The sequence below is a fragment of the Augochlora pura genome, chromosome 10 (genome assembly GCF_028453695.1).
Source record: "Augochlora pura isolate Apur16 chromosome 10, APUR_v2.2.1, whole genome shotgun sequence".
NCBI lineage: Eukaryota > Metazoa > Arthropoda > Insecta > Hymenoptera > Halictidae > Augochlora > Augochlora pura.
This window is the reverse complement of record NC_135781.1, coordinates 18,335,393-18,348,178: the sequence shown is the minus strand read 5'-3', so window position 1 is coordinate 18,348,178 and position 12,786 is coordinate 18,335,393. Positions and strand designations below refer to the sequence as shown.

Genomic DNA, 12,786 nt, shown 5'->3' with positions numbered 1-12,786 from the left:
TTGTTGTTATTAAAGTGAACAAGCACATGCATCGACATCTAATTCCACTTTAAACATACACGTGGTGAGCTCAAATAATGAAGCCTAAAAATCTCATTTCTGACACTACATACATTATTCTTAAATTTCCAATAATCTACTTTTTACCTCCTTCATTAAAAAAATGACATGAGAAGTTAATCCAAATCCCGGTAAAATAAAAATATAAATCTCAGTTGATGAAAAATAGGGTCAACTCCTCCAGAAAAATAAAAAAAAATGAAGAATATAAATTACAATTAGCTGATACTATATTAATAGCTTCTGCAAGCACAGAAAACAATAAAAGTAATAGAATAACCTGTACAGCCTTTTGTAACAGTTAATTTTACAACTTGCGAAGGTGTAGGAACAAGATAAATTCTTATAGATAAAAATAATGAAGAAATAAAGAATTGTCGATCGCAGAATCATAGATCCTCTTAAATCGCTTTCTCACTCGTAGGGGGTGAATAAATGTAAATAGCAGGAGAAAACCAAAGCTACGAAATGACGTATGAGACAACCGTTAAGCAATTAAACCGAAATTGAAAGCGCATGTACTCGTGAACCGACCTATTACATAATTCCAGTTGCAATAAATGGAAGTTAAGGAAGTTTCATATCGCGTTGTCGAGGTTTTTATAGCTGCGCAGAAGGCGATGAAGAATACTTTCGTCTTATAAAGATTATCGAATCAGCGAGGTTCGAGTTATAGAGGCTCTACTGCATAAGCATTTCTTCATCTGTTCCACAGATAAATAAGTGGAAACTGTCGCTGCGGTTCAACGAATTTTTGTTTGACCATTAAACAACACGTATCACTTAAGAAATACTTTTCTTACATGAGCATCGAAAAAGACAACGTAAAAGTGACACAGCAATCCCAGGACGAATCGAATTTAACACGTTTTCTAATTGTTTTTCGCTCGACGTCCAGTCACTCTCTTAGAAAAATCGACTGTGAAAGCGTTCGTGGAACAGAACATAAGTTGCACCTGTGTTTATCACGGGGAATCACGTCCCAATACAATAACGATACTCATTCGTGCGTGACACATTGAATAAACATAATTTAATGCGTTGCGAACTTTACACGCCATGAGGCACTATTAAAAATATATTTACAATTCGTGATGAAATTCGCTACAGATTCATTGCAGAAGAACGAACAGTTTATAGGTCAGAAGAGGGAACAAGAGTAAGCAGTAAGGACCTACGAAAAGCATTTTATTAACCCCTTGCATTGTAATAACGAGTCAGACTCGTGATAAAGATTTCATGCAACATCTGCTAAATATGAATATTATTCATTTCTTCTAAGTCGAAATCAAATTGAATTCTTTTCTTATCAAAGTCTAGAAACGGAGTAAGTAAATAAAGACAATACAAGAATCATAAATTATCTACTCGTATCAAGGAAAATATTAAGGACAAATAAATACTAACATAATCCGTTCTGAATATTTCTGTACGGGAAATTGGTTAATTACATTATGTTACATCTACATTGATTTTTGGTATGTTTTATATTTTTAAATGTTGCAGTATTAAAACCTGAATGCTGGATTTAGGAAAACTGTTTGTGCTCAACTTATGTATTACAATATATATATATTATATGATAATAGAGAATACCTTATGAATACGCCAATTAAAAACTGTATAATAATATTCTGTTAATATTATAAAATGAATGCAATAAGGAGACCGCAAATCTTTTCTAAATTATAATTTTTACAGGGCAACAAATAAGTTGCAATCTAAATAGTTGCTTCTAGACCTTGATAAGTTTGGTGTTAAAACTATAATATTATTTTCATATTAATATACGAAAAACACTTGCAATTATTTCGCATGCATTTCTTCATTCAGGAATTAATGACAATCCAGCAAATAAACTAATAAACTATCATTACTTATACGATTGTGATTTCCTTTGCAAATGAAGGAGAATCAGGTTAGTACACGTGTTCATGTGTATCAAAAACCGTGTATTTCAACATACGTGTACACGTGTACCCACGTACTGCCAGTATCTTTTATTTTGCGTAATTATTTCATTTCGAATAAAATACCTGCATGTTTAAGTATTTATTCATATGATTTTAAAAATATACACGTCTACACATACCTTGAAAGTGGCACGAATCTATATGCATTATTATAAAATACGCGCTCACAACCGTGATTTCTAGTTAAAACCCTCGAACCCAGCAAGAGTACGCCAGTCCCAACTAAAAATTGCCTCTATCGGACCCTCTAAATCTCGCATCATTTTTTTATTGGGTCGCTTTAAAAGGTCCAGGTCTCGAGGAGGCGACGATGTTTATCTTTCCAAGCTTGCGTCCATATCCCATATCTATTATATAATAAAACCACATTACCCCCTCCCAGGTGGCACTTAAATGCCTTGTGGATGAGCTACTCCAACCATCCGGAGACCCGAGAGCATCATGGAGCCACTCGAGGTTGGGAACGTAGAGCCAAGGCAGGCAGAAAACCCAAACAGATTCAATTAATGACGTAGCTCGGAATCCGGGGAATAATCTCAGGGTACTTAACACGTCCAACAAAGAACGAGCGCACCGGGAACGAAGGCTCTGGGCTTACAAAGCGGGGCCGGGACTCTCCGGTGTGCTCCAGAGTCCTGCGTCGCGAGGAATCCTGTTTTCCATCCATTCTCGATTCACCCTAATGCTTTCTCGCCGGGACGGAGGTGCAGCACACGTTTCAGGTTTATCGAGAGTTCCCTCGGACGTTGTAACGGCACTCGAGACGTCGCTCGTGCGCGTCTCTCTCGTCCCGTCTCGTTCCGTCTCGTCTCGTGCCGTCTCTTCCCGGCGAGGCTCATCGCCACTACGCCACGCTCGACGTACGCAAGAGCTACACGCACGCACGCATGCACGCACATGCGTTCCGAGCTCCCATGCAACAATCGTCGCTCTCTTTCACCTACACGCTCGTAAACGCGCCACGCCGCAACGCGACCGGTTTATACCGGGCACCAAACAAACACGCGTTGTCGGATGACAACGGTACACCGATCTACGGTTTGTTTCTGAAATCACCCGCGGTTTAGCCCATTGTTCACCCTTGATCTTGAGTCCTGCGGAGATTTCTCCCGAATGAGGCGTTTGGTGCGCGGGAGGTATGGACTGCCACGAACGAGTTCTGCACGTACAAGGGAGGTTTTTAAAGATACCCAATTCATTTTCAAACACTCGCGATTGGAACTCACGTTTATCCAGAAAATTTAAAAATTGGTCAGAAAACTAGAGTCAAAATTACAATTTTATATTCAACAATTTTTAATGGAAGCAGCTTCATAATTTCAATAGTTATGAAATAAAAAATGAAAAACCTGTCACTTGACCAGCGATGGTAGCTTTAATATTAAACGATTTATTTCTGTGAAATTTATTTACTTTTCTGGGTTTACCTACGTTCGTGTGAGTAGTATACGTACGAAATTGGAATAAAAAAGAAAAGGGTCTTAATATTAATAATGAATGATTAACATTTTTTATCTACCCCTCTTGGAGTTAAGATTTATAAAGAAACATAGCCAGGCTGTAATCTTATCGCCAATACTTGTGTTATAGACATTATACGATGGCATAAGTGTATAAGATAAGTGTACGAACAGCATGGTATGGCTTGACTCTACGAGGGAGTCAGTGTCCTTTAGTCTGTAAAAAGATTTCATGCTGTAAACACGTGAGTCTTAAATGATAAAAAAAGGAACAATAAATATCCCAATAAAAGTACAAAATTCTGGACGCAAAGTAAATCTTTTAGTGGGAATGCGTATGTATGGAGAAAACTATATTTGTGTTCTTAGTTATTATATATATTTTACAAGAAAAAGGTAACAGCTTAATAGGGATAGTAAGATAATGGAATATAGGGTATTTGAATTTAGGACACCTCTGTGCAAAACAGATAATAGTGACATTGACATTACTTGATTACTTCATTGTACTGTACAACCGTCTAATTGTATCAATTTTTAACGAACGGATAGTTGCTGTATCTTGTGAGTTCTGGATCAGTTATATGAGTCTTTAAGTACAAATTGGAGACTTCTAAAATATTTTACACAAAAGAGAAATGAAAATGTTCTTGTCCTGATTACGGAATTCCAAAATCGAACGTCACAAAAGACGTTCATTATCAATTATCAACAATTAATCAATGAGCACGCGTCGCCTATCGTGCATGCCAATGCTCGACATTGCTGCGCGTACTGCTGATGAGCGATTAAAAGTTTCTTGCGAAGCAGCTGTCAACTGTGACTCTTCTGACGCATTCGAGCGTGAAACTCAATATAAGAAAAGTATATTAATTAGCATAAACAGCTTGAATAGTTTAACGACGTAATCCGTATTCCTCGTGCTTAATAAGGAGCGATTACAACACACGTTCGAATGACAACAGCGGAAATGATTTCGCTTCTTTGTTCAAGATGCATTGTTCTAACAATTTACAAATGCCACTGCTCCGAACTGTTACAGAAAGACATAATACTATTCCATGTCTATAAAACCATTCAGCATTCGAATTAAATTTTAATGGTTGGCAACGTTACTTCGAAAATCGCAATATGGTTGTAATACTGAATTATTAAAACATAACAACGTTACTTCTCGTATTTCTTGCTGAAGTAATACCACAACAACTGAGACGTATTTAATAATTACTAATAGATAGAGTGCGGATCTTTATACAAAATAAAATTATTGAAGTTAATTGTAAGGAATGCAATCGTAAAATGAACATGTATTTCTTGTTTTAAAAATTGTAACAAGTTGGAAATAATGAAACAACATTCTGAAATTTGTCTAATGTCTTTACAGTTTTGTATTTGATCTATTCATCTTCCTCATAAATACATAAAATCTGCAGTCTATTAATAGCATTCGCTATAATACTTGGAAATGCAGAAATAAATTATAAAGCCTTCATTGCATTTTTAGTGGAACAAAGATTGTTCAGATAACAGAACGGCACACCTTGGTTATAATGTTAACTTTCATCTTTATTAATTTGTACAGTATATCCTTATTGCATTATGATTGCCATAAATCGCACCTTATCATGATTTCATATGAAACGTATTTGAACATTAGGAAATTCTAACATTGGAAGTTTGGATTGTCAAGGTTCTAAAAAACTGAATCATATTTTTATTTTTTAATTATTAAAATCATTAAGCTGCCTCTATTTGAAATTGTTAAATATATTTCTTTGTTCATGTGCACTATTGTAGAAAATTGTGAAAAATTTGAATAAAGTTAATCTTGTAATTTTTACAAGACAATATGTGTTAGTCAGATTTAGCATTAAGCATCAGTTTATAAATGTTGACATCTCAAATTCAATACCAGTTTATAAATGATGACATTTTAACTTAAACACCAGTTTATAGATATTAACATTCGAATTTAAATATCAATCTGTGAATATTTAAAGTTTAGGATGTCAAACAGTTGATATGAACTTCATCTGTACTGATGAAACGTCTCTTTAATTAGCGTTCTCTAGACAGACGAACAAGAACTACAATTGGTAGTGACTTCGGCGATATTTCGCGCGTTTTGTTTGCGGATTACTCAGAGGGTGACTACGTGGGGTGTCCTACGAAACATCTTCTGAATCATTCGTGGAAAGTTTCTTCTCGGTTACTAGTTTTAGGCCTGGTGCGAGCAGGCGCGTTTTGTCGCTCGATTTGGCAGCACTCGCATTAACATTAAAAGCAGCCGACTGCGAAAATAGATTCTGGTTTAATATCACGATTGCATGAGTGTTCTGCACAGTTCTTTATTTACTTTCATTCTAGTAATCAAAAAAGTAAATTAAGTGGTTCGTAAATTCCCATAAAATGTTCTCAGTTTTAACATTTTAGTAAGAAAATACAAACAATTTGGTGAATTTTCTTTTATTACATTTAACAATGCTGAATTATGTACTAAAGATACCTACAATTCAATGTCACCTTCTATATCGAGTTGACATGACAATAAAAAGTTACTATACTGAAACAATAAATAATTAATTCCGTGAATTCTTTTTTTGTTGACTTATTTAACAAGAATATAACTGAGTATACCTTGGATTTTCTGCAATTCTATTTATCAATTTATGGGAGGATATTTTTTAAGACACTTCTCTTACATACGTTAGTTCTCCTATATGTATACCTTAAAATTGTCAGACATATGTTATTCAAATAACAATTTTCAAATTCTGATTCTTAAAGGAAATTATTCAGTATCCGTAAAAATTGTATCAAATCAACTTAAAGGTCAAACGAGTGTTAATAAATTGCTACAAATTTACAATTCCATAATCCCAGTATCTAATCAAAACATCTCATTGCAGTCCTTATTCCGCGCTCTTAAAGCTCTAGGAAATATTCAAAGAATTTAAATAGTACATTATTATTTTATGGAATATAAATATTGGCAAAAACATGTTGTCACGATTCACAATGCTGAGACGAGCAACAAGATTTGCATGCTGGACAGAGTCTGATCAGACGCTCATTTCTCGGGCCGAGCATTCACACATGCACGATAATTTAAATACTGTTTGCCACGTGACACTTGCTCCCAACAAGTTCCTACGTGACACTTGGCTAAACGAGTACTGTTGTCTACACTCCAGAGAAATCGCAGTCAAATGCCAACGTGGGATTAAACCGATCTTTTCAAATACTCCCCAAATACGAATCTGAACATCTTAACACTTTCTTTAAAAAAAGTATTCCAATGGCCCTTACAGAACCGTAGATTGACAGTAAGAATTATTTAAAAAGATGTTCTAAAGCGACAGCAACTTCGCCCCTACTTCGACAATTTATTTGGGCTAATCTAAGGGAACTGTTTCTTCTGAAATTATTATTTAAAAGATTTTGAACCTTTCTCTATATGTATAGAGTTCAGTCAAAAATTCTATTAACCTCTCGCAGCTACTGAAGAACGGAATGGCATTCATATTTAATATATTATCTATGAAATCTTCACCGCAAGTCTAATTCGTTATTCTACTGCAAGAGTATAGGAATATGGTAAATAAAGTTATACAAGAAATAACATGTTATAGTGCGGTGTTAACGAAATTACCATGATCTCAACCGATCAAAAAATTGGATAGAAACACAGTAATTTAATAAATAAAACAGATACATACCGAGAATTTTAAAATATCACAATTATTTTATACAAAACTTTCATAAATTTGCGAAGGTGGGAGCATGGTCACTTCAATATTATATTTTTAGAAAGGGTTAGCGAGATAGGAAAGTCAACTTGGTCTTTTTAAATGGTATGCTGCATCTTATTTGTCCGTGGAGGATAATAACCACTTTAAAAGTGAATTTAAAGATCGACAATAAAAAGTGGGCTTACGTCACTAATGGTTGTACAAATATGTTAACAATAATACATCTCTGTTGTAAATTAAACATAAAATTATCAATAAAATTTTGTGTGTACTGTCATAAGCGTCCATCAAATGTTTATTATCGCAGGCAGATGAATTTATCTTGAAAGTAGCTATTATGCGCAAGCAAGTATATCATTAAAAAATGTCGAAATTGTTTTTTTAATTTTTCTAGGAGATGTCACAAAAATTTTTAATCTCATAGCTTAAATAATTACCACATAAATTTTCGGAACTTAAAATAGAGATCTACCTGCATTCCGATTGTAACCGAATAAGACTACGATTTAAGGGGCTTTCAAGCGGTCGAGGAAATAGCCCGCAGCAGCGCTTAACACTTTTGAGCTGTCGATGACTCGTCTGCGAAGTAGATCGCTAAGTAACCCCAGAAATAGTAACCATGCCTTTTAAACTAATTTATGTTTATATCATTCCTAGATCTCTAGCCAACGTCCGCGATTCCTTTGCCTCGTCAATATCAACACGAATTCGCATCCACGACTATCGATGGAACAGCTGGGAGCAAACAAATCGGCGGAGAATCGGCGAACGCTGATACTCGAAATAACAAGGCGGCTAATTTATTAGAGAAGGAACGGGACGACGCGACGGCTAAAATATAAAGCGAGATATAGGGAGTGGAGCAACCGACCGACGCTAATAAAGTAGCCGCTCCTACGCTTCCACCGACTTTCTTTCTCAAAATATCAAAGTGAGTTTGACTGACTCCATCCTAGCAAAACAAAGTACGCATCTGTCCGTATATTAATAACGGGAAGGGAACTGTAGCAAAATATAAACAATGCTCGCTTGAAAAGTGTCCAAGAGCCCGGAGTAGCAGAGCCGGGATTTGGCTGGTACCGAGAAAATAACGTTTCGCATAATTTTGGGGGCTGAAGGAGCTCGTCGTTTAACTGTCAACACCTAGTTTAACAGAAAACTTCGAACTGCTTCGTTGATTCTCACAAAGGGCAGCCGAGCTTAGGCAGGGTGACTATTTGCGCGCCGGGTCGCAGAGATGTCTCGCATTACGATTTAAACGACCATCCATTATAGATCACAGACCGTAATTGCCAGTCAGTGCGTGCACGCTTCGTCTCTAGGCCCTGGACATGCCCGATCGATAAATATACCACCTATTTCCGGCATCCCTTAACAGCGTTAATTCCACTCCGGGTGTTCCTAAGTCGCTATTATACTATTTTCCTCGATCAGTCTGCACCAGACACCCAGAGCTGCATCCGAGGTGCATGCTCGTAGCCCGCAGCCACTTTTCTAATGACTCCGTTATTAACCGTCCCCTAATCCGGCCCGACGTATTTGTCACCTGTCCAGACGTCTTTTTCCATCTTCGCGAATCCTCCTTTCGCACACCTTCGAATTTGCATCGATTCCAGGGACTGCGCGCGGTTTTCGACGGCCCTAGGCGGTTCTGCGTGCACGCGCCGATCGATTGCGTGCTGTAGATATTTTCGAGAACAATTCCACGGGACGAAACAGGGCAGACACCGGGAGCGACGGAATGGCGGCAAAGATTTTGAATTATTAAAAATCTCCGGTCAACCAATGACTGCACACGGTGGTTGGACAGTGACGTATCGCGCAATGGAAAGAGACGGAGACATAATTCGCGCACTGCCGTCTGCAAACTCAACTTCAACTTCGTCGTTTTATGTCTTTAATTACTTCGCCGTTTGTATCTTCTTTGTCGTTTTATATTTTTGATCACTTTTGTTGTTTTATATTCTTAACCTTAGAACGACCCCTTCCATTTCTCGGCATAAGTGGCATCGCGGGATTGCAAGTGATTCAAAATAAAGTCTTAATAATAAAAATATTATTTATTTTTCTCAAAGGTAGAAAATATGAAGTACGACGCGAGTTAGTAGGGCGAGGAAAATCTCAATGTTTTAATATTTATTTACACGTTTGTAGACAATTTAAAAATGTTGTGGAGCACCGGTAACTCCATGTGGTTGTTCTAGGGTTAATTATTCGATACGCAGCCGAACACTCTCGTTATAATCAATCAGATGAAATGAAAATATTCGGTTCAAGCGAGTCCTATTCAAAACCGTTCCCCATTTCAAATTCGATATGTCATTGTACACAGCGGGCTAAGTAAGCAATACGGTTTAAGCGCCATGTCCATTCTGATAGAAAACACCGACAATGGTCAAGAGAACTGGGTCGATTTACCTGAGCACGTCGCAGAAATTGACACGCAATTTCAACTTGACTCACCGTCAATTAAACGAATCACGCGAACCTCCGTTTGAACTATTTCGTAGCAGGATTCCATTATCCATTCGAGTCGTAATTACGCCGCTTCGAAAAGGATCTTTACCCCGATCGGGCGAACACGTTTTCGCAGCGAGAAGAAGCATTGAACCACGTTCGGCTCAAGGTCTGACTCGTCGATCTCTTGTGACAGCCGCGGACGTTTGATGCTTTGACAAGCAACCGATTGAAATCTTAGGAAAATCGGAGTCATACAAGACGGAGGTTAGGCGGAACGGAAACGCGTTTTGGACTGCCGATGATAGAAGTTGAAGGTACTCTCCTACCTTTGAGAAAAGTTGCCTTGGCGGGACGTCGGGTAATCCACTGGCAGGCAGGGGGTAGAAATCCACAAACAGAACAGGCCGGTGCTCGCAAATGCTCTCGTGTCCACCAACAATAATTCGTACGCACTGTGATCGTTCGTCACCGGTGCGCGGTTTACACGAGGCGGGTGAAAACGTGGGAGAGAAGCACTATGAGATTTTCGGTACACGGAAAATAGAGACAGAGACAAAGAGAGGAAAAGAGAGAGAGAGAGAAAGAGAAAGAGAGAAGTTCACGCAGTCGGCTCCTATTAAAACGGAGCGGATCGTCGCAGACAACGCATCAACGATCGGAGACGAGCAGAGGAAACCAACTGAACCGGCTCACCGTGAGGGACTGACGATGCTGTTCGATTGCGGTGCGCCCGTTCCGCAGACTCTCGGGGTTCGGCTCTCGACGCGACCGCTCGACGCCGCTCGACGCCGTTCGACGTCGCTCGACTACCTCCGGCAAGCTTCGACCTTTCTCGAGTCCTGGCTCCGAGTTCCAGAGAGAACATAGACCGGCCTCAGGCTTGGCAACCTCGACGAACTTTTGCTCGGGTCGAGGCCGTGACGAGCGTTTCTGTTTTCGTGCTGGAATTAAAGAGCCCCAAACGGATCAGTCCAATGATAACGCACAATGCATCCCCCACCGCTCCCTCTGCCGATCCACTGTTACGCAACCGATCGGTCTCGTTCCAACGGAACCCAGGTAATGGTATTAGGGGTATAACCACCGACCACCGGTCGACAAAATAATAAGGCGTCTTAAGATTTTCGGAACGATCATTTTTTTCTGCACACTGTTCAATGTACAAAGTATTTGTACAGCTTTACAAACGGAAGAATTTTTTTATAGTCGGGTCAAGAGATGTAAACTTGTTTAGGATGTTAGAAGGATTAGTTTACTAGACAATGGCTAAAATATTCTTTTCAAAAATTACAAGTAGTTGCCATGATAAAAGAATTAAAAACTGATGTTTTTTCAACTTTTTCACCTGAGTCAATGATGAACATTTAAAGAATTCATTTTGTAGGTCTCGATAACTTAGTTACAGGGTAGGGTAGTAAAGTGGGATACAACAGTGTTGAGTTATATATAATATAAATAAATATTATAATGAATGAAACGAAGTATTTGGATGATTTTTGCAATATCTGGTAAAAAGTCATTGTTATTTGCCGTCCTCTATTTATTTTCCAGACGATTCTTATTTTTGACGCGACGTTTCTTATTTTGTACGTACTTACTTATGTTCAACTGTTTGTTATTTATTTACTGTTTTTTTAAACAAGAGAGAAGGTAAGTTATTCTATGTTAATCATAGTTCAAGAATATTAATAGAACTTTTAGGACATTATGCCTTTAGCTATGAAATAATAACAAGAATGTGAAATATTGACTTGCTACGAATATGAAACTTTCTCATATTGTTACAATATAATAAAAAATGTTGCTATAACTGGGCAATATATTCTTTAATCACTTTTTTCAAATGCCATAAACAAAATTAGATAAAAAAGTGAAAAACTAAGAAAAAATTATTGCGAAGATGAATTGAGGTCAATTCCAAGTACTTCAAAGAGAACATCTTCTATAATAAGTTCGCATGTCAGAACACCCATCCCAGCTGTTAAAGTCGGTAGAAAGATTCAAGAATGATAACATTGGCATATCAAAATGAAATGAAATCACTTCGAAATTAAAAAGATCGAACCTCGTTTAAATAAAAGAGGAAGTCGTCAGATAAGATGAAGAAGTTAACACATATTCGTCACTTATTCGATATGGTCTATATAAAAATAATGTAACTTGTTAAAAATCATACATTTTTCAGTGATGGTTATAATTATACCTCTCTTTGGTAGAAATTAGGATTAAATTTGTTTAGAAAAAAAAGAATAAAAATCAATTACATACTTTCTTTAATATACAAATGATGAATTTTCGTAATTCGGCTATTGGTGATTGTTTGCGAAATGCCGAATTTTCGTCATGCGAGTGAATATATGTTAAGAACGCAATTGGTATCAAATGATTCGATTGATATTGATGTTGACAAAGGACTTAGATAGCTATAATTAGCACATGATGATGTCGTATGCATTTTTTGCGATATTAAATTCTCAGAAAACTCTGAAGGAGAATTGTAGATTCGATGTATGTCTTCCCAATTGTGGGCCCATAATGATTGTACAGGTTTCGAGGACAAATTTTACATTTTTGATTACTGTAAAATTGTATAAAACTGTATGAAAATATCTTATTACATAGCATCTGCAATAATAAAAGCATTACTAATACTTTCAAACAGTTTCTTAATTTCTTTCTTAGGAAAATAGTACTGTCTCATATTATAAACCCATTTTCTAGATGTTCAATTTTGCATCAACTATAAAAACTGAAAAACCAACATGTTCGGTTAAGTTCAGAATATTTATACATATACATTATATTTATTATGAGTTTACCTAAGGATATTCATAAAAGCCATTTGATTCTAATCATTTTAAAATCATTTGGTGTAACAAATACAATATCCTCTAGATATTGAAATTTTCGTTGACATCGGCTGATCTACAGTCAAGTTGCACTCATTGAAATATGTAAAAATTAGCCGCTTTAGATTGAAACTTGTGAAGACCTACGATTTTTGCGATCTTTCAATGCTTAAAATTTAATAATGAGGTCAGTGGAATTCAATCAAATATTCAGCATGCTTATAAATTAACG

At 36.9% G+C, this 12,786-nt stretch overlaps 1 protein-coding gene across 3 annotated transcripts in view; it reads right to left on the bottom strand.

Moving 5' to 3' along the window:
* Smash (smallish) overlaps positions 1–10,416 on the bottom strand; it is a 324,377-nt gene extending 313,961 nt beyond the window's left edge. For 2 of the 3 annotated variants that reach the window (XM_078191775.1, XM_078191779.1), the window contains exon 1: positions 10,032–10,416. The gene's annotated coding sequence lies outside the window, so the exon portion shown is untranslated. The remainder of the gene's footprint in view (positions 1–10,031) is intronic. The other variant, XM_078191780.1, reaches the window with a different exon arrangement.
* Positions 10,417–12,786: the final 2,370 nt, after the last annotated feature.